This window comes from Rhea pennata, chromosome 26, assembly GCF_028389875.1.
Source record: "Rhea pennata isolate bPtePen1 chromosome 26, bPtePen1.pri, whole genome shotgun sequence".
NCBI lineage: Eukaryota > Metazoa > Chordata > Aves > Rheiformes > Rheidae > Rhea > Rhea pennata.
Window position 1 is genome coordinate 3457747 of NC_084688.1, and position 20158 is coordinate 3477904.

At 48.3% G+C, this 20158-nt stretch overlaps 1 protein-coding gene across 17 annotated transcripts in view; it reads left to right on the top strand.

The window, feature by feature from the left end:
- Positions 1 to 270: 270 nt before the first annotated feature.
- Positions 271 to 20158, top strand: part of MAPT (microtubule associated protein tau) — a 57574-nt gene continuing 37686 nt past the window's right edge. For 4 of the 17 annotated variants that reach the window (XM_062595476.1, XM_062595489.1, XM_062595488.1 and 1 more), the window contains exon 1: positions 274 to 452. The gene's annotated coding sequence lies outside the window, so the exon portion shown is untranslated. Of the gene's footprint in view, positions 453 to 2685; positions 2706 to 4333; positions 4386 to 4673; positions 4695 to 10927; positions 11058 to 11183; positions 11425 to 18626; positions 18766 to 20158 lie in introns of those variants that run through there. The other 13 variants (XM_062595486.1, XM_062595487.1, XM_062595491.1 and 10 more) reach the window with 10 other exon arrangements.

Below are 20158 nucleotides of genomic sequence, written 5' to 3' on the forward strand. Positions count from 1 at the left end.
CCTTAGAGGTATTGGGTCTTGTGCTTTCTATTTGGAGGTGTTGGGCTCTGCATGCCTTCCAGATTAGTCAGCTGAGAAGGTATAATCTTTTTTTCAGCTGGGGTGCAGGGAAGCCTATAAGAGAATGTAAAAGTATTACTTGGTCTCTGGTCTCCAAGAGGTTAACCACATTTTGTCAAGTCTCTCCATTTGCAAAAGTGATCAGAAAGAAAGTGATAAATTTCTGCTCAGTACTGCTCCTAGAGGAGAGAGAGGACCATGCCAGCTGGTTCTTTCTGCTGAGTCACGGCCTGCTTGCTGCCTGCACCATTGCAATGCCGTGGGTGTTTCTCTGATTCATGTCTCGAGTTTCACTGGCCTCAGCAGGGTTTTATAAGAGGTGCATCATGCTCCATTTGCCTGTCTGAAAATAAAATGTAAGATGACTTTGGCTGGAGAGAACTGCAAAATAGGTATGTTGCAAATAATGTGTGTTTGGTTTCAACCTGTGGGGAATGGAGCCAGGTGTGCTCTAATCCCTTTTCGTGCCTGGAGTTGCAGGCACAGTCTGAGCTGCTGGGAAAGGTTTGCAGAAGATGACAGCTTTGTTTAGCTCTGCTCAGAGCTGGCCTGGGTAATGCCCACTTACCTGCAGTTGCTAACAGCATACAGGCAAGGCTGGGAAAACTGCTTGTGTAATGCCCAGTTTCCTGTTGTGATCTCCACAGTGAGGCTTCAAAGCTTGGTGAGCTGTTATGAAACCTAGCTGGCTCCCGGGTCTGGTGCCATGAGTGTGTTAGTGGATGTGGCCATGGAAGCAAGTGTGGGGGCTGTGACTGCCTGGGGCTGCCTAATTTAGGAAGGGATCATCTTGTGGTTTATCAGCAGGCAATAGCATCTGGAATTATTTCAGAAACATCAATCCTGTCTGCTTGCTAGAAACTATTTTGGGAGCGATTAACCCATTCCCCTTTTTTAGGTGAACTTTAATGGCTAGGTTGCAAAATGAATGGTATTGTAATGAAGTTAAGCTAGTGTCTAGTGTCAGCTAGAATCATTATGGTTTTGCAGAGGACACCTTTAATCTGAATTAAGTGACTGAAATGAAGCAGTTTGTAGACAGATGAGGCCTTGGGGATGTTAAGACTTAAAACCGCTGTAACCTAGAAATTGTCACACAGCTGCAGTTCTGCAGGTCAATTCCCACTCCAGGCAAGGCCTGAGAAATCAAGTCCTAGCTTTTGTAGCACTTGCCATGGGAAACCTTGAGGCAATTTTGAAATAAGTTGCAAAACTCCTGCAAGGAAGATGAGCCCTGTTTGATGGATGAAGAAACATGGAAGCTAAGATTTCCTTTAAAATGTGATGCTTAGGGGTAAAAAGCAAGCACAGTGTCTTGTTTCCAGCTAGCAGCTGTACAGGCCTAAAGGAAAGGAAGGGAAGGAGGAGCCTGGAGCAAGTTTAAAGTTGCAGGAGAAATTTACAGGTTCCTCTTTCCCTGCAAAAACACCCTATGAACAAGAAGTGGCCAGAACAACTCCATGCAGTAATTAATGTCTGCTTCAGCTGTCACCTGTATGCACAGCAGGCTAAGAAATCAGTCTGCAGTGTTTCTGTGCAGTGCCTGTTGGCTGGAGTGAGAAGCTCTGTCGATTACTGTGAGCTCATTCCACTCAGGGCTCAGAGCACTCAAACAGCACTGCAGACTCACACAGCTCCAGCAGTTCCTGGAACATCTCAGTATTGCTGCAGCAGTGACCTGCATCCATGTTCTGCACAACAGTGTGTGTCTCTGGCGCAAGAAGTGGAAATGGAGGTTTGCTGTGCACTTACCTGGGATGTAGTACAAAATGAGTATCTTACTGCACAACAGGGTTTTATATCAAAGGGGTGGATTTGCAGCAAGCTAGCAAAGATGTGTGATGTAGGGAGTCAGGATATCCAAACAAGGGAGTCTTCTCCCAATTGCTGCTCCTTTGTCATATGGACATTCAGCCAACACTCGAGCCCTGCAGGGTGTTAGCGAGGAGAAACTGGGTGTAGATTTGATTATTTCTTTGCAGTGATCTTGGTTACCAAGAACATCCATGAGGTCCTGTTTCTCTGAACAGTGTTAAACAGCAGGTCTTTGCTCATGGTGCTATTCTGCAGCTAGTACCACTTACGGTGCTCTTAGTGTCTTTGTATTTCCAAGTACTGTACTACTGGGCTTTAGGGCAGGAAGGTGCTTGGCTGTATGACAGCAGTTCTGGAGGACTTAACTATAGGAGATCTTTGCTGTTGTGTTCCTCCAGGCTGGCAGTACTATAGGCCATCAGCTGATGCATCTTGACCAGTCTTTGCCAGCAGATTTTCTAAATGGCCAGAATGTAGTGAGAATGGATGTGCCTGAACATCAGTTGAGACTGCTAACGATACTTCCCAGCCCATGGCTTCCTGAATCCAAAAGAGACTCAGTGCCTTGTGACCCAAGCAAAGTCAGGCAGGTAAATGTGAGCTTTGATTGGGAGGGCTTCAAAAAGCCAGATTTGATTACCTAGAATAACCTGTGTTGGGACATCAAGGCAGGGAGTCTCTTTTGGCTTTGCCTTCCTCAAAAAAGGAAATGGTCATACTAGAGGATTGCACAGCTGGTTATCAGTGCAGTCAGTCTTGTGTTCCTGGTACATCTGTACTGCCTGTAGGAAGAGCTGCTGTTCCAAAATTGGACTCTAGCTGCTTGCACTGTAAGTTCAAATTCAGCTTGTTTTGTCTTGTCTTACAAGAATGGCTCCCCTCATAGCACTGCTTTGGGAAGCATAAATTAAACACTACAGTGCTATTTTTCACAGAACATATACTTACCTTCGGAAAACTTCTCCAATCATTTTATAGCATAAATGCCAATTTATGACATTTTAAAGCCAGTTAAAAATGGAGAGGGAAAAAATGGTTTAATGTCTCACATCTTTCTACTGACTTGATAAAAACACCTCATGGTTGCATGTTCAGGAATCCAGATCTCCACCTCATTCAGTGTTAATCCTTTGACAGTACTTCTGCAATTATTAATACTATAGTAAGACATAAGAGCTCTGGTTCTCCATAGGGCTGCAAGACACCTTGAAACCTTTGTTCCAAACCAAGATGGATCATTCCCAACCAACAGTTGTCTAATCTGCTTTAAACCTCCAGTGCTGCAGGCTCCACAACTGTTTTTTTTTCTCATGATTGTGCTACTTTTCTCTTCATAACCTGTCAGAAGCCTGTTCTTAGATCAGACTCTTGCCCTTGATTTGCACCTGAATGATTTCCAGAAAAAAAAATGAAACCTTGAGCCTGTCTGACAAAGGATACCTCCTGCAGTTTCTCCACTAAATCCAATTACCAAGTATAGTAACCATGTAATGCAAGGCATTAATTCCATTGAGGGATCTCTGCTGTGTCCGTAAGCCTCCAGAGCAGAGCTGGAGTGTCCCGCTGCTGCCGCAGATGAAGTGGGCAAGGTGGAGAGAGATCTTCTAGGAGTGGTGGGGATTATGAGCTGTCCCTTCAGGTGGGCCCATCCCTATGGTTCCCAGTGCTTTGGGTGGGGTTGCCAGTTCTGTACTGGATGATGGGGGAAGCCCAAAGCTCCTGTAATCACCTGGAAGCAGGAGGTGTTAAGGTGTCACCTGTTGGCTCCAACAGGTTGTCCAAACCCTTGTCTGCTGAATCGGGTGCTCGTGAAAGCGGCTGGCTGCCGTCGACCTCGGGAAGGAGGCAGCAGCTTTCCCTCTGCTAGCGCAGCGCTTACAGGTACCTGAAATTCAAGCAGGACGGCTTCCTCCCCGGGGATGGGGAGGAAGCGCTTGACATCGAGCGACCTGTGGCTGTTTTTCGGCTCTCCTTGGCTGTGGAGCGAAGCGTCCTGTGGCGGAGCTGAACCTGGGGGCAGTCAGGGCCCTCGGCGGGGATGAGCGGGGCCGGGCAGCCCCCCGCGGTGGGCGGGAAGGGGCTGAGGTGGGCGCCGGGCTAAAATGGCGGTTGGAGCGGGGGTGGGGGGAGGGAGATGGCGGTTGCAGTGGGGGGGGGCAACGCGCGGGCGCCCCCTGCTGGCGGGGGGGGGGGGCGCGAGGGCGCCGCCGTTTCCCTCAGACAAAAGACCGCGGCGGCCCCTCCCTGCCCCCCTCACACTCCCCACTGCGCATGCGCCGACCTCCGCGCTTGAGGGGCTGCGGAGGGGCAAAAAACGAGCCGCGCGGCGCATGCGCCTTGATGCGCTACCGCCGCTCTCCGCTCCCCCCCCCCCCCCCCCCCCGCCGGCTCGGCGAAGGTTCCGGAGCTCGCGCGCCCCGCCCCGCCCCGCCCCCGGCTCGCGCCGCCCCGCCCGCGCCGCCGCTGTCACTCGCCGCGCGGCTCCGGTGCGGACTCCCCTGCAGCGGCAGGTAGGCGGCACCGGGCCTCGGACCGGGGGCGGCGGCGGCGCGGCGGGTGTGTGTGTGTGTGTGGGGGGATGCCTGCGTGGTGCCGCACGGCTTGCCGCGCGTTTCGCCGTTCCCCTGCAAAACGCAGAAAACGGGCGAGAAAACCCCCCCAAAAAAAGAAAAAAAAAAAAAAAAAAAAGAAAAAAAAAGAAAAACCGCGGAGGGGCGTGTCCCTCCTCCCGGTACCGGGCCCGGCGGCGCCGCTCGCAGTCTGCCCGTTGCAGCAGTGCGAGGCGCGGCCCCTGCGGCAGCGCTGCCGCCCGGCTGCAGGTGCGCGGCGTGGTGGTGGTGGTGGTGGTGGGTGTGGGGGGGCTGCTTTTATTATTAATTACTATTATTTCCCCCGTCCTTCTCGTCGGTTTTGCCCCCGTTTCCCTGCGGCAGGTGGGGCTGGGGGCCGTGCCGGCGCGGCTGCGGCATGAGGGATGGGCTGCGTGGTGCCATCTTCTGTAGCCGCCCTCCAGGGAGGAAGGGACCAGCGGTAATTAAAATAATAATTAAAAAAAAAAAAAGGAAAAAAATATCTGAGGAGAAGGTGTGTCAAAAATACGAGCTGCCCCCGTCCCAGGCTAAAAATTGGGGGTGCCAAGCGCTATTGAGGTCACGGTGTCTGGGATTTGCCTGGCTTTGTTGCATTGCCCAGGTGCAAAGGGAAATTATTATACCGTAGTGTTAACGATACCCTTGCCAAGGCGGGTTTTAACACCGCTCAGAGGCGGGTGTTTTCTGTCCGGGCTGGAGATGCTGGCGCCAGCCCCGTGGGGCTTGGGAGCGGGGTTGTTTTGGGGCGGGAGGTGGCCCTGGCGCCTGGCTGGGGCTCCCGCCCTCCGCGGCCTCCCCCAAGCTGCGCCGGACCGGGCACGACGCTGGGCATTTGCCGTGCGAGGCGGTTTTCCCGTCAGCTGCTGGGCATCTTCCTTTCACACCGGTGAAGTTGGACTTCAAAGGGAAGTTTTCCTGCCAGGTGTTTCCAGGCATGATGCACCTGCCCTGCTGCCTTTGAGCAATTCCACCCGTTAAGAGTGGAAACAGCTTACTGGAGGGATGGAGATCTGCATCCCCGTCTGCTGTGTTAGCATAAGGGAGGATTCAGCTGGGAAGATGGTTATTAGCACCTTGAAGAGCAGTCCTGCCGTTGGCTGGAAGAGGGCAGCTGCCATCGCTTTAAAGGGAGTTTCTCCTTCCATTTGCTTGTGGTAGCACCATGCGAGGTGCAGCTCCATTTGCAGCGAGTGAGAGGCTGGTCTTGCTTGGAAACTGGCTCGCCGCAAGGAGCGGCTGAGATGAGCTAAGCTGTCACTTCAGCAATTTGTATGCAACGTATTTCTTAGCTGCCCTGCATTTATCTGTGTGGGTTTAGGCAGATGTCTAAAGCATGTCTGAATGAATGGGACAAAATTCACTACTGAGAAACACTAAATTCTTCTGTCAAGCAATGGCTGCCATCTATGAAGGTTTTCTGCCTTTATTGCCAGTACCTCAGATTTAGGGTATTTAATGGTTTACCTTATGCAGTTTTTTTTTCCTCTCAAGGTGGACAGTGACAACAGGCTTGTCAATTCTTAGCTGAGTATTTACAGGCTGCTGTTGAGAGAGGGAATGTTAAAATGCCATTTCCTCTAGGAATGGGAAGTAATCTAACCCAGTTATGCTTTGTTTCATTGTGATGTGCAAAATCCCTCACTTTCTTTCTTTTTTCTTTTTTAACTGCATCTAAGGAGAAAAGTCAGGTGTCTGACTCACTGGTAGTGCATTGAGGGTTTTTCAAGGAGATAATTCACACCTAAGACAAAATACTGGCTTTCCTCATTTTTGGTCTTGATAGGGTAATGATATTAGAAAGGAGGGATGGCTTTGGCATGATTCCCTGTGCAGTTCCCAGATGTTAACGGAAGTACTTCATGCTGTTGGATGTCCTTGGAAACGAAGGCTTTAAATCTTCAGAAATAAGATGTGGGTGGGGTGTGGCTTTTTTTTTTCTTTGAGTCCCAGATAGTTTGAAATTAAATATCAGTGAGCTCAGTTTATCACAAGAGCTAATGGCTAGAAGATGAAACCTTGAGAAACTTAGATTAAAACAGAGATATCTCTTTTAATGACAAAATATATAGTATGCTTGTCATTGCTTCCAGCCTTTAAATGAAGACTCTGTGCCCCTCTCTGGGCTGCTTGCTCAGCCCTGCTCTGGAATGGCTCACTGCTGGTCTGCAGCTTTCAGGTGAACTTGTTGCAAAAATCCCATCTGACATGCCCTCCAGATGCATCGAGATGAGGTAGTCTCCACCCAGGAAAGCAAGGCTTTTAGCTGTTCCAGAAGGAAACAGGACCTGCAGTTCTCAGCAGATAAATTTCCATCCTATGGGACAGGTGGCATCACAGATGAGATAAGGATGTTTATCCTTCGTCAGGGTTGGGTTTGTTCGGATGAGGCCAAAAGTGCCAGGGCCTCTGTGTGACCCGTGGAGCTCCCACAAAGAGAATGTAGGTATTGGTCCTTCAGCTGAAGATGCAGGTGACAAGAGCACTGCTTGTTGGAGCTGTAGCCCAGGAATCCAGATTTGGCTCTGCCCACATACTCAGCAAAAACATGGGCTTTGTGTCTCTCCCTTCCTCATTACTCTTTTTAAAATACTGCTTTAAGTATTTGCAGATCATGCTTCTAATTTAGTCTTCCTTACCCTCTGTCGGTTCCTCCCATGGTCTCAGATAGCCTCACTGCCCTCTGCTTCCAGCCTCTTCCTTCCCAAGGCCCTTTACCTAAACAGTCCTCCTCCCTCTATGCTTAATAAATTGCAATTTCAGCAGGACCCACTTTGTCCAAGCAAACCTTATTTAAACTGTCCTGAAAAAGCAGTGCTGCAGTTCTCACTGTCGTTTGCCTCCTTGAAAGCCATGGGGAGATAAATCAGTTCTCCCTTGTTCAGGGAACAAGTGAGGGAAATGTGACATGGCAAGAGCTTTTTCCAAGTTGATGCAGGGTCCAGTGCATCCAGACAGGGGAAGCTGGAGCAGGCCAGTAAGGTGGATTTCCTAATCTTCTGCCTTTTGTGCTCCTCTGCCTCTTTTGAAACACCCCCATTCCTCCCTGCGTGTTTGTACACCTCAGTTGTCTTCTCTGACACTCAGGGTGTCGCCAGGCGCAGAGTTTGGAAGGGTTTGAGTACCACGTTGCTCCCTGTGTTGCCCTGTGTGGTCACTGGGGCTTAATAGGATGGTTTTCCTCGTTGTGTAGCAGCAGGGAGTAGAGCATATTGCTTCTTTATGACATTTAAATCTTCATTTGGAACTTGGGCTTTGGACCATCATGGGGCTACTAGAAATGGCTGGGGGAAGGGTGCATTTAAAACGCAGTTGAGCTAGGCTGTGGTTTGTCTTTGCAGTTTCTTTTGAAAGCCTGTGTCCATCAACATGGCAATAACAAATTGTCCTGACATTTACAGCAACACAACTATGTAACTGCGCTGCCTGGTAGAGTCCCGGTGTTTGCCCGTATGGGCATTTGGCATTGCTGCTTGAGATGCTGGTGCTGTGGTGTGTCTGTGTCCAGACTTTCAGACAAATCCCTTTTGGTTTGTGGAGCGTTGAAAATTGGATCATGAAGCAGTATCTGTGGGGAAGTGCTGAGGGTGGCTGTTCTCTTGTTTCCCAATAGGAATACTTATTCAAAAGCTGGAAGAAAGCTGCAGATTTAAGTTTGTCTTGCGCAGAATAAACTTGTTTTGCCATCCCAGTGCACTGATGAGGCTTGTTTGCTCTCTGCCTCTTCTGAAGGAGTGCTGCTGGTTTAGCTGTAGCGATCTGGCAATGCTGACGCTTGGTGAATTAGTCAAAAAAAGAACCAGGGTTATGGCTTCAGCCCAGTTCCCAGTATTTTCCACTTTGCTTAGCCTGCTGGTTGGTGAAGTCAGTCAGCTGGCAGGTTGGCTTACTGCTTCCTAGGCTTTGGCTGTGTGAAGATATGGGGCTGAAAAATGAGAGCAGGAAGCTCATAGTGAAGTGCCCTGAACTTGTGACAGGGTGTGACAGGCTCATGGAGCCTTTCTTTGGGTGATGTTGAGAGGATGTGCAGTGTGTTGCACCCATCCATTGGAGCTGCTGGAGCGAAGCACAGGCTTAGGAGGGTTGTGGTTCTTGTGGCTTTGCACGCAGATAAAGCTGTTGACCTCCAAACAACGAAACCGTGTGTTGTGCTTTCTGGGTGTATGGCTTACTCCAAAGTCTGCAGACCTTTGTGGTCAGTGAAAGAGCACCGTGAGCCCTCCCTTGTGCATGCAAAATGGACTTCCCTGTGTTAGAGCAGCCGAGACTGTTAAACGAAGGCAGAGGTGATCACTCATTCCTACCCATATGCCTGCCCCTTAGCTGGGTGGAAGTGGCATGTCAAACTCTGTATCCTATCTGCATAGGATAACATAGCAAGGGGCCAGCTGAGTTTCATTGCTGGTAGCATACAGAGCTGGAAATGTCCCGGTGAGCTATTTAATTGACTCTTCCCTTGTATTCTGCAGTGCTTTGCCCTGCAGTGCTCTGGCTTTGAGTGGCCCCCAGTGGGGGCTCCTCCCCGGCTCTGTCTCAGTGCTTTCTCCCTCGGAGCTGGAAGGAGGCATGTACTGTGTGCTGTTCCGGGAAGGCTCCACCACCCCACAGACCCAGCAGAGATCAGATGCTCATGCAGGAATGGATTCTGCTTTCTTGACTGTTTCCAGCCTCTAGTCAGAGAAGCAGCAATGTGTTTGGAGAAAGACAGCAGCTCTTGGGAGATCTTTTACTAGTATTGCAGTCCTATCCAAGATGGGCTGGCTTTGCAGGTTTCTTCCTGTGCTTCTAGTGCTTTCTATTTGCAGAGTTTTTTTTTGCTTAACCGTGGTATTCAGTCTCCAGAGGTGGGCTGGCATGGCATCTGGGGCTCACCCTGAGGGCATGTCCTTGCAGCTGGGGATGCTTATCAATAAAGAGGACGATGCTGTAATGCAAGGCTTGCTGGCAGGGCTGTTCTTGCCTGGGGAGGCAGGAAAGAAGGGAGGTAATTGCAGAAGTAACTCGAGATGAATTGCTAATCCTTCCAGAGCAGTGCAGAAATGTTCCCACTCATCTCAAACCAGTCGCAGGAAGAGAATTAGGATAAGTGATCCTGGGCAGAGGGTCAGTGGGCTGTTCAATGAATGATCCCTAAAGAGATGACTCCGCCAAAGCTTTGCAGAACACCATGCTGGCTCTGCCATGCCAGAGGTGCAGCCTTCACTGAACTGGATCACTGCTTCTTCCTGAACAAGTGCCCTCCCCGGGTGGAGTATCTGGTCTGTGCTGCATTGCTCTGGCTTGGCTTTTCAGCATGAATGGCAATCTCAATCTCAAGCCTCTTTGCAAATCACTAGAGAACTGTTTATGACCCTTTAGGTTACCCTTTGCACATTTTCAAGGTGGGCACAGCTCTGCTGTGCAGAACTGAGTGAATCTCTTCTCACTGCAGGATGGGCTTCCATCTGTGAGTTTGAGCTTTGTTTCTCACTGAAATCTGTTATAGGTTGGTTTTCTTAAAGTGCCTGTGAAAAGCATGTGCCATTTGCACTGGAGTCTGGAGGAGTGGTATCTGAGCCTTTAGACTCGAGGGGATTTTCTTTGCAAGCCTGAGCCCTTCGTGCTCCTCAGAAGTCAATCTCCTGTTTTCTCCCTTTCCCTTCAAGTAATCTGATTAGTAAAGGCAGTTGGTATATGCAATGTGGCTCCTGTTTTCAGCCTCTTCCTTGGATATGCGAAGAACAGAAGAGAGCACCAGTGGATGCCTTCTACAAAGCTAGAAGGATCACCACTACAATTGGGCTAATTTCTCGCATCTTTGCAGCCTCCCCTCTGTTCCTAAAACAGATCCCCTAGCATGGTGTGGCCATGTTTGCCTCATTTCCCTCCCCCAGTCCTCCTCTCAAACTGGTTCAGATTGGTTGGAGGGATTGAGCCATTAACATCTCTGAGAAAGGCAAGTGGGATTTGTCCCTGAGCCATCCTGTTCAGCTGCTCAGCATGTGCATTGCTCCAGATGAGCTATCGTTCTGTTGTCATTTTTGGTGATGCTCTAAGGTGCCTGGAAGAGGAGAAGGCTGACAGATTATAGCAGAAGGTATAATCTGCCTCTTAATAATACAAGTCCACAGAAGGAAAGGCCGCATTTGACTCTGCTGTTCATGGAGAAACATTAGCACTAGCAAGAAAGGTGATAAACATTTGCATTCATCTTTTTTGAACAGTGTGTGTGTGTGATTTTTGAACACCCCACAGCATTGGCTTGCAGGCCTTTCTGCCACCTGCCTGTATTTACCTTATGGCACCCCATCAGTTCCTGTCCCAGGATGTTTGCCTGTCAGTGCCTGATGTAATTTCAGATGGATTTCATCAGTGTGTAAAGTCACTTGCTGCAAAATGAAATTCTTCAAGAGGCATTAAGCAGAGCAATGGGTAAGCAAATTTTCTTCTTTCCTTGTCTGGCTGCCGTACTTTCACATTTTCAGGTAGCAGGGTTGGCTACCGAGAGAGCAAGTCTTTGATGGAGGCTGAACAGAGGGCTGAAGGGGATATTTTTCAGTAGTTGATGGTGAGCACAGGGACCACGTCAGCTCTCATCCTGTGAGATGCAGCAAGGTAGGAGTGGAAGGGGGACAAGAAGAGGGCAAAAGAGATGGAGTAGAGCAAGCTATGGGCTTGTGAGAGATGCACACTGTCTTTTCTGCTCTTACTTCTCACATCTCCTCCCTGGGGTGGAGTCAGGGCACCCTGAGGAAATGTGGGTTTGGGCGTTCTTGGTGCTTGGAGGGTCTTTGTGCTGGAAGGGACCATCGTACCTTGGTGACTGGAGTTACAGCAACAGGAGGGGTGCAAGAGCAGCAGGAGGCTGTGATCAGCAGCGTGTCTGCATGATGGTGTCAGAACTGTGTGTCCAGGCTGAAAATTGGCTTGCACTGGGCTTCTGGATGACAAAATGTTCCTGTCCTGGTTTGCAGAGCTCAAGGTGAGTGCATTCATTGTACAGTTAGTTTGAGATGACAGAAGAGATGTGCAAGAAGAGGCTTTCCCAAGAGAAGGAGTTATCCAGTGGGATGAGCTTTGCAGAGGTCAGTTTGTAGCTTTAGCCTCTGTGTTGTGAGGCAGGCTGCTATGTGCAGGGCTCTGTGTCGGTACAGGCTGGTAAGAAGAGCCTCTGTATAAAAATGCCACTTTTATTTGAAAACCTACTTAAGTTGGTCTGGTCAGAAGTAAACAAACTAATATGGCTAAGATTGAAGGAAGAACTAACATTTCTGTAGATTACAAGTGCTGCCAGCACTTTCAGTCCGTTTTTCCTATAAATCAGTGGAGCAGCAGAATTTTTAAATGCTTATAAAACAATATTTGAGTGCTGTTTAAGTGATGTCCTGTCAGATCCAGGGGCTTCAAGAGATGTAAATATGGCTCATGTTCCTTTCCTAATGCTGAGCCACCTTTTACAAAATGCTGACCAGCTCTATGCAGGTCCTAAGTATTTTATTACCCTCGCACTGCAGATCCTGCATGCAATGGGATGAAAGTTGCTGGGACTAAATTGCCTTTGTGATTTAAGGGTTAGACCTGTGATTGGAGCTGGATCGTGTGGTTGTGTTACAGCAGTGGAGGTTCACAGACTTTCTGCCATCCGCTGTCTGTCTGTAGCTCGTGGTATCGGACATCGGATGTCAGTGAGCTCAGGGCCTCACTAGTTTTATTCCGAAGACTGAATTCTGTCTTTGGTTCATTTTAAGCTCCCACTGACTTTGCATTTGAGGGCAGACTTCACCACAGTGAAATTCTGCCCTCTGAATTTATGTCTTTATTTGTGGTTTCTTGCACTGTCTCATCATCATGACAAATGATGCTGCCCTGGAGCTAGCTAGAGGGGCTTGTAGAAGTAGCTTTTAACAATGGGCATCTCCAAATGAGATGGAAAACAACATGCTTTTCTCTTGGCCTCTTCTGGTGGAATAACTGAGCCTTGGAGGCATATTCAGGCAGAAATAATAAATAATGCTTTTAGTTACAAAAAGGAAAGCAGATAAAAAGTTTCGCTAAAGATCTACTGCAGGATTGCTTGTAGTTACTCCCCATCAGTAAGCAAGAGAACAGGTTCAGAAAGGATGGGACGAAGGTGAGAGTATCGAGAACCAGACCGAATCCTGTGACAAAGGAACAGACTTTTGGGGACTCTCTAAGAGGAGGCTCGGATGGGTTGCAGTGGTGGATGGGTGATCTGAAATGGGCAGCTGTGAGCTGGAGACAGGAGTCAGTGCCGATGCTCTCAGATTTTGCTTGCATCTGAAGCAGGGTGTGTGTCTCCGGCACCTCCCAGATCTGAGTACTATGGGCACGTGTGGGCATGCTGTTTGGTCTCTTCTTTTCTTTCTGCTTCCTGTCCTCCTTACCTTCCATTTTAAGTGTTGCCTAGCAGACTAAGATCCATGTTCTTCCACAGTGCCTCTGCGAGTCTCTGAGGCAGTTAACTCTTCCCTGGCCCTTGCTTCAGGTTGCATTAGCTCAAAGAGCTCAGTAACTAGACTTGCTTGGAGCAAATTGGGTGTCAGCTCGCTGCAAGATGCTGACAGGTCCCTGATGAGGCCTGTGTTTTCTTCATCTATGCAGCTGCAGGAGCAGCCAGCTCTGGGTCATCCAGGCTGTAGATTAGTGGGGCAGTGGGTGCAGAAGTGCTTATTGACCCAGAGCCTGTGACTTCACCCTGTTTTGTGCTAGGCTTCTAGCGCTTGCTGGCTGGAAAATCTCCCCCATCTGCAGCATTGCTGACCTGTTATCAGTGTGTCCTTGTTTTATGGTTTTGCAGCCTAATTTGTATGTGTTTTGTCCTTTCCCTACTTAAATGTTAGCTGAATTATCTTGTCAGCCCCTTCCTACCCCCAGGTTCTTCTGGGCTAGGGGGGAAGAGTCTGGAATTCCATTTAATGGGGAAGCATTTGTTACTGCTTCATCTCAGATATGGTAACTGCTTTTCTTGTGCCTTATAAAAGGGTTCATTGTTGCGGCAGTCTGAGGTCTGTGCTCAGATCTGAAGCATGTTTCATTGTCCCTGTTGCTTGTGTACCTTCATTATGGAGGGGTCTCTGACTCCCTGGGTCTACTTGTTCTGTTGAAACATGCAAGAGCCTCTTTATGCTCGTTTAAGTCCTTAAATGGAAGATTCCTGTATCGTGGTTGAAGCTGTGTTAGTGCTCAGATGAAAAGCATCTTCCCGCTGCACATAGCAAAATAGCTTGAAATGGTTTGGATGAAGTATTAGGAAGTCATCATTAGCAGGAGAGAATTAGATGATGCTGGGTGATGCTGAAGAGGGGATCATCTGATTGCTGTTTAGGAATCTGTAAAATGAGTTTTGGAACTGAGTAGGGATCACTGGGCACTGAAAAGTCCTGTTCCTGTAGTCTACAGAGAGGGAAATACCTGAACGCTTCCCACCTGAAGATCGGCCGTCCCGAAAGACGGGTAAAAGCTGTCACGCTGCAGTCAGGAGTTCGCTTTGCTGCTGCCTGCTTTCCCTTCGAGGACAGAATCTAGCATCTTTCAGCAGCAATAAACTGCTCTGTGCCTGCCTTGATAAGAAATGACAGAGCACTGTGGCTGTAGGTGTGGTCAGAGCCTTTTCAAAATAGTCTCTGTTCATGTACTGCGATGAAAAGCAGCACTGCCGAAATGTCTACAACCCTGTTTATTCCAACCTTTGTATTAGTGATTTGGAGAAGAGACCATGACCTTACAGAGAGCATGAATGGGTCTCTTGTAACCTGAGACCTGGAGCAATATTATTTTAAGCAAGAAGTAAGGCTCTGAAGCAGGCTGTCCTTTCATGCATATCATGTGTGTGACGGCAGAGCTGAATTTAGAGCTGAAAGGGGATAAAATCCCCGAGGAGACTGATTGCACCTCATTTATTTTTAACAGATGTATTGGGGAAGGTTGAACCTGAATTCCCCGACTTGGGACAATCTTAAATTTGGACAATTTTGAGTGTTCATCCCTTCTGGAAAGGAAGACAGGCTTCCACCTAATTCCTGTTCAGGGTGAAATGCATGCAGATTCTGATTTTAAACTCACTGCTTATCCTTTAACCTTTTGTGGGGGAAGGGGAACAGTTGATGGTTTTGCAGCTCCCGTTGGCTGAATGCACGGTCTGGGTTACCTTCTCAAATGGATTGTCACCACTCAAGCTGCCTACATCTGCTTTTATTGCAATTCTGCTCATCAGCATATAAAACTAGATGTGAAGCAAGACAGACTGTGGCCTTAGTGTCATCCTGAATGGTCAAAACCATCGGAAGACCAGCTGGAGAGAGACATCTGAGTACTCTACCAGGATGTATTTTGTGTATAAAGATTTTTATTTGCTGTCATTCATTCTCTGTCACTTGAAAATCTTTGTTTGTCTTGTGCCTCAGCATGGTTCACATTGGGCTTGCTGGTTATGAAAAATAAAGTTGCAAATGCAGATTCTGTTGGATTTTTATTGTTCTGGAAATAAGAACACACATTCTCCTGACTTACTCTGGGTGTCTAAAGATGTTATTGTCTGTCCATCTCCTCATGCCTGTCCTGCCCTTATACCTAGCTGAAAATGCCACACATTTCACTTCTGCTGGTCAAGGCATGGTGTATGAAACTTGGAGCACTAAGACATGCACGTGACCTGAACTGTTGCAGCCAAGGAACAAAGAAAGTCTGATCAGCAACTTTCTGCAACTGGAGCAGTAACTTCCCAATGAACAGTGAAGCAAGACTGTTGATGTAGTCATCCCTGTCACCATCACTGATTTTCATGAAACCTCCCAGTCCCTGCTAACTCACAGTGTTAGATGATGCGCTTTTCCCTCTGCCTTGCTCTCTTGCTGTTGTTTAGGATTTACTTTCTACGTTCATCTTTTCCTCATTGCTCTTTCTCATAGAAGTTTAAAAAACCCCAAACAAACTGGCTTTTTAGGTTGTTGGATTGATCAATCTTGATATAGAACAGTTTGAGGATCAGGGTTTTCTCAGCTGTTCTACAATAGACCCAAGCGTACCAGAAATTCTCAATGGCCGTCCTGTTGTTTGCATCCTTTGAATTTTTAAACAAAATGAAAAGGGCTTTCAGGAAGCCTGCTCTGACTTTTGATCTCCTCCCAAAGGTAGCCTAGTAATGAAAAGCAAAATAATACAGGAAAACTGGACAGAAGCTAAAATCTTTCTCTTCAAGCTCTGTCTGGTTGCACAGTGATTGATGGTGGTGAGGACAAGTCATGCTAGAGCCCAGAAAGGTTGGGAGGCAAGCTGGTAACATCCATTCCTGTATGTGCATCTGAGACACGTAGCTGGGTTCCTCACCCTCGCTGCTTAACCCAAGTGCCCGGATGCCCCATCCATTGCTCCCTGCTCCTCGTGGCAGTAGTGGAAGCCTCTGCTCCTGGCATGCTTGACACGGCCTCTGCATCAGCAGTCTCTGCAGCCAGGGGCTCTGCAAATTCAGATTCTGTAGAAGTAAAACAGCGCTGTCTAGGAAAAAGCTCTCCTGCCTTGGCTTCTTCCCTAGGACAAGTTTTCTGCTGCTGCAAGAGCGATGCCAGCCGGGGTGGTGTGGCAGTAGCTGGAGCAGATGGTGCTGTTTTCATCATTTTAATTTTAGCCATGTGTTGAAACCACTCAGAATAACTTAAGAAATGGAAGGCCCAGCCCAAGAAGACACCTTGAATGTTATCCTTGCCCCAAGAAAATCTCTTACAACAGTGTCTGCAGCACTTTCCTGGCTCTGTACCGTGTACTCTGACTAGGATCTGCAAAGGTGCACTCATGCGTTTGTAGGCTAGAGCAGTGACATGGTGAATCTTCTATATTTAATATCTTTATTACTGTGCCAGCGTTAAATATTCAGAGAACTTCAGCATAGGCTGTTCTGCCAGAGTGCAGCAAATGTTGTCAGTACTGTGAAATCAAAGAAAGAAGAGCAGATGAGATCAAAGCAAGCAATAAATAGTTACCTTGCATCCTGACAGCATCTTTCTGCAGCCGGAGGCAAAACATGGAGAGGCTCAAGGTGTACCCGGATGGCAGCCGGGGCTGGTGTAGTGCTCGCCTCCTGTGCTGTCCCCCTCTGCCATGTTGTATCAGCGCTCCAAACCTGGGCTGGGACGGTCTGTAGCGCTTGATATCATAGAAAATTTCTTTGGCTGGTAAGAGGTTCAGTTGCTGCTGGCTTAGTGCCTTGAACCACCTCCCAGTGGGGGGCTAGAAGAGCAATAGTGCGGTAAGGAGAAGGATTAGGACCAAGCAGTGCTGCCCCGGATTGACTTTTGCTGTTGCTGAATTGCCCCCTCACTCTGCCCAGTTTTGAGGTAGGGCCCTTGCTCTTTGTCTTTCCATAGTCAAAGCGTTGGCTGCTGGGAGGCCCAGACATCTGGGTTTTTGCCGCCTAATTCGGGCCCTTGACATGGTGCTGCAGTGTAAGCACGTGTCATGTTTTGGCTGAGGTGGAGGGCAATAGTAGGACCCAGATCTTCAAGTCCATCTGCATGCGGAAGCGAAGCTTTCTTCTCATTTCACTGTGTTAAGTTACGAATCTACTGGTTGTATGTTGATCTCTCCTATCCAATGTCAACAACATTTGACATCCTGGTTTCTGTTCTCTCTCTTTTCTTTGGAATCTGCATTTTATGTACTTAAATGCAGGACATTTAGCTTCAGCTCTTCGATGCAGTGTGCTGGTGGTCTTTGCAGTGTGCAAATGGCTCAGGGCTGATTCTTGATCACATATTCACACCGGGTTTCAGATATTTCTCTAGCCTGCGACTCCTGCGCACCAAGTAGATCCTGTTGTATGTGCGCTGCTACAGAAGACTGTGGAGAAAGGAAAACAGCAGAGAGCTTTCGTTCTCGGACTGGCAGTCATCTCTGCTGGGTCCTGCAGCACTCGGCTGTGCTGCAAAGCAGTAGGCTGTAAAATGGAGATGGTGCTTGAGAGCTCATATTTCGATGAACAGCAGAGCTGCTTTCAAGGAATTGCTGCTTGCTAACCTGCTAGAAGCATCTTTTTCCTGTGCTTCAGCTGATGACGTTGCAGCATTGCTGTGCTGTTTTGGCAGCTAGCATGGATGTTTGGACCCTTTTATTTGAGGGTGTTTGGTGGCTGGCTGGCTAATAAAGAACAAGTTTGGTGGTATTTTTCAGCTCTTGGATCAGCTGATCTACATTTTGGGAGCTTAGTCCGGGAACCAAAAGGGTGTGACTGCGCTCACTGTGCCCCCAAATAGCCAGTGTCTGGGAAATAGGGGTGATCCTTTGTCAGTGAGCCTTTCCCTGCCCTGGGATGTGTTTTGGTACCCACAGAAGCATGAAATAAGCCCTGTCAGTTTGTTTCTGACCTCATTTTAATGAAGAAAACTGTGATAACCATGAGAAACTGCTGGCCACGCTAATAGTCCAGCTCGTGGTAGATTGCAAGCATCCCAAAGCCAGATGAGCCCTGCCAAGCTCCTCTTACCGCTGACTGCTCTGCGGAAGGGATCTTAGTTGACTGCTTATTGTGGGAACATCCTTTATAATTGTTCCGTGTGAGTGACGGTGAAGACAGCAGCAGCCGTCAGTTAGTGGGGATGGATGTCTGTTTTCCTTTCTCCAGGCAATGCAGTCTCTCAGGAAAGCAATTTCTTCCTCCTCGCAGGGTAATTTGCCAGCCAAGGTAAAACAGTCTTTTGATGGAGCAGAGCACTGTGATGCCATTGACTGTCCTAATTCGTAAACGTCCCAGCGGGGTTTTGTGGAACTGTTCTTTCCTCTTTTCCCTATCTCCTTCCCTGCACATGCTAACAGTGGTTTTCTTCTGTTGCTGGAAAATGACAGTATGAATATGTTGACTTGGATGCTCTGTTATTGCAGGACAGATAACAGAGAGTGACAAAATACATGCTACTCTAATGCCCCAAGAAGCAAGCCGTTGTGCGAGCAAGCTTACATGAAGAGTCTTCCTGACTGTCTGGCGGCATGGAGGAACATCTGAACAAGCCATACTTCGGCATTAGCAGAAGAGGGCCAGAAGCACTAGGTGTCTTTTTGAGACGAGACTTAGGGGGGAGTGGGCAAAGCCTTTTAGACTCCTCTGAAATCTTCGTGTCAGGCACTGAGCACATTCCTTGCTTTTAACTGAATGTGAAAGGGGCATCTGAGAGGGGCCCCTCTCTTTCCATTTGCACTAACGTGCGGCTGAAACTTTTCTCCCTGCCCTTTCCATCTGTGAAGGGGCCGTTTTCCTTCCTGGCTGGATTTGCCGTAGCAGTGGGCAGCCTAGGAGAGCTGCTCCTCCCAGCAAGAGGTGAGATCGTCTGCAGACTTTGCCATACTGCCGTGTCCAGCAATCCAGCCACATCTCAGCATGCAGCGGAGCTTTTGAAAGGCAGCACTGGGGAAGTATTAGGCTGCCCCTGTTCTTTGTTAAATGAATAACAAATGGTGCAAGACTGAGTCCTTGGTGCTGCCTGAAATGTGAGGCAGCAGAGACTGCTCTAATTTCCAAAGGGTGGAGCTGAGCCTGGGATGGGAATTGATGAAAAGAATTAGCTGGTAAATAAGATCTTCTGCCATCTCTTTGATCCGCTCTACATGTCCAGCTGCTTAAAGGCTTCGCAAAGCAAGCAGGATTTGGGGGGAGGAAGAATTTATCCACCCATAGACCATCTCGTAGCTCTGTGAAATGCATAACTGCAAGATATTGCAGCAGGGGGCTGGGCAAAAATCCAAAGGTAGCCTAGTAAATCCCTACTAAAGAGGCTTCTCTTCCTTCTATTCATGAAGAGCCTGCTGAACAGAGAGAACAAGCCTTAAAACTACTGATGCTTCCTTTTTTGCTGCTGTGTAAGTCCCTCTGATCAGAGCTTTAATCTAGCTAAAGTTAGTGGACTTAGAGACAGCCTGATCTTTGCATCACAGCATGGCATGGGAAGTGCAATTTGGAGTGCCAGCACCTCCATTTGTAGCAATCACCCTTTAATGCTCCCCTTGTAAGTGCACAGAAAAAGGATACGTGGCGGGGGGGCAGCTGTTGTGGTGTTGCAGAAGGTTGGTTTTGACTTTCAGTTATGCCAGGCAAAGGGGAAAAAAAGAATATAAGAAGGAGTACAAAAAAATCAGGAAAGGAAGATACTAAAAGCAGACAGAGATGCTACAGGTTGATGTGGAAGCGCTCAGATTTCAGCTGAAGCAAAAGGCGGAGCTGTTCTACCTTCTTCTGCTCTTCTCTGGTCTAAAGCTTTTTGGGGACCACTTTTCAGTGGGGAATTTAAATGTGTTTAGTGTCAGCATGGCCAGCTAAGCCGCAGAGAAGGAGGTGATGACCCGGAATGACTACTACCACTCACAGCAGTCCACAGTTGTGTGTTCCTCCTCCTGTCTGTAACGCTGTCACAGTCTGTACAGTGTTCTGCTGAAGTCTCTAAATGCTCTTTAACTTTACAGCAGCAACCCCCAGACATCGGGCTGAGGGGTTGCTTTGCTGCAACTAGCCTCACAAATGCAAGTTAAAAATGAATTCAGCCTTATAACCTGATTAGGGATTTCTCCAGGCAAATGGGTCAAGGTTCAGGGCCTCACTGCCTCTGCTGACAAGACATCCCTATAGCCTCAGTTAGGATCTTTCTCCATTTTCCCCTACTGAAGTGCTAATCCAGAGAGCCCTTCCTTGGAGGAGAAGGATGGAGGAAGAGGCAGCA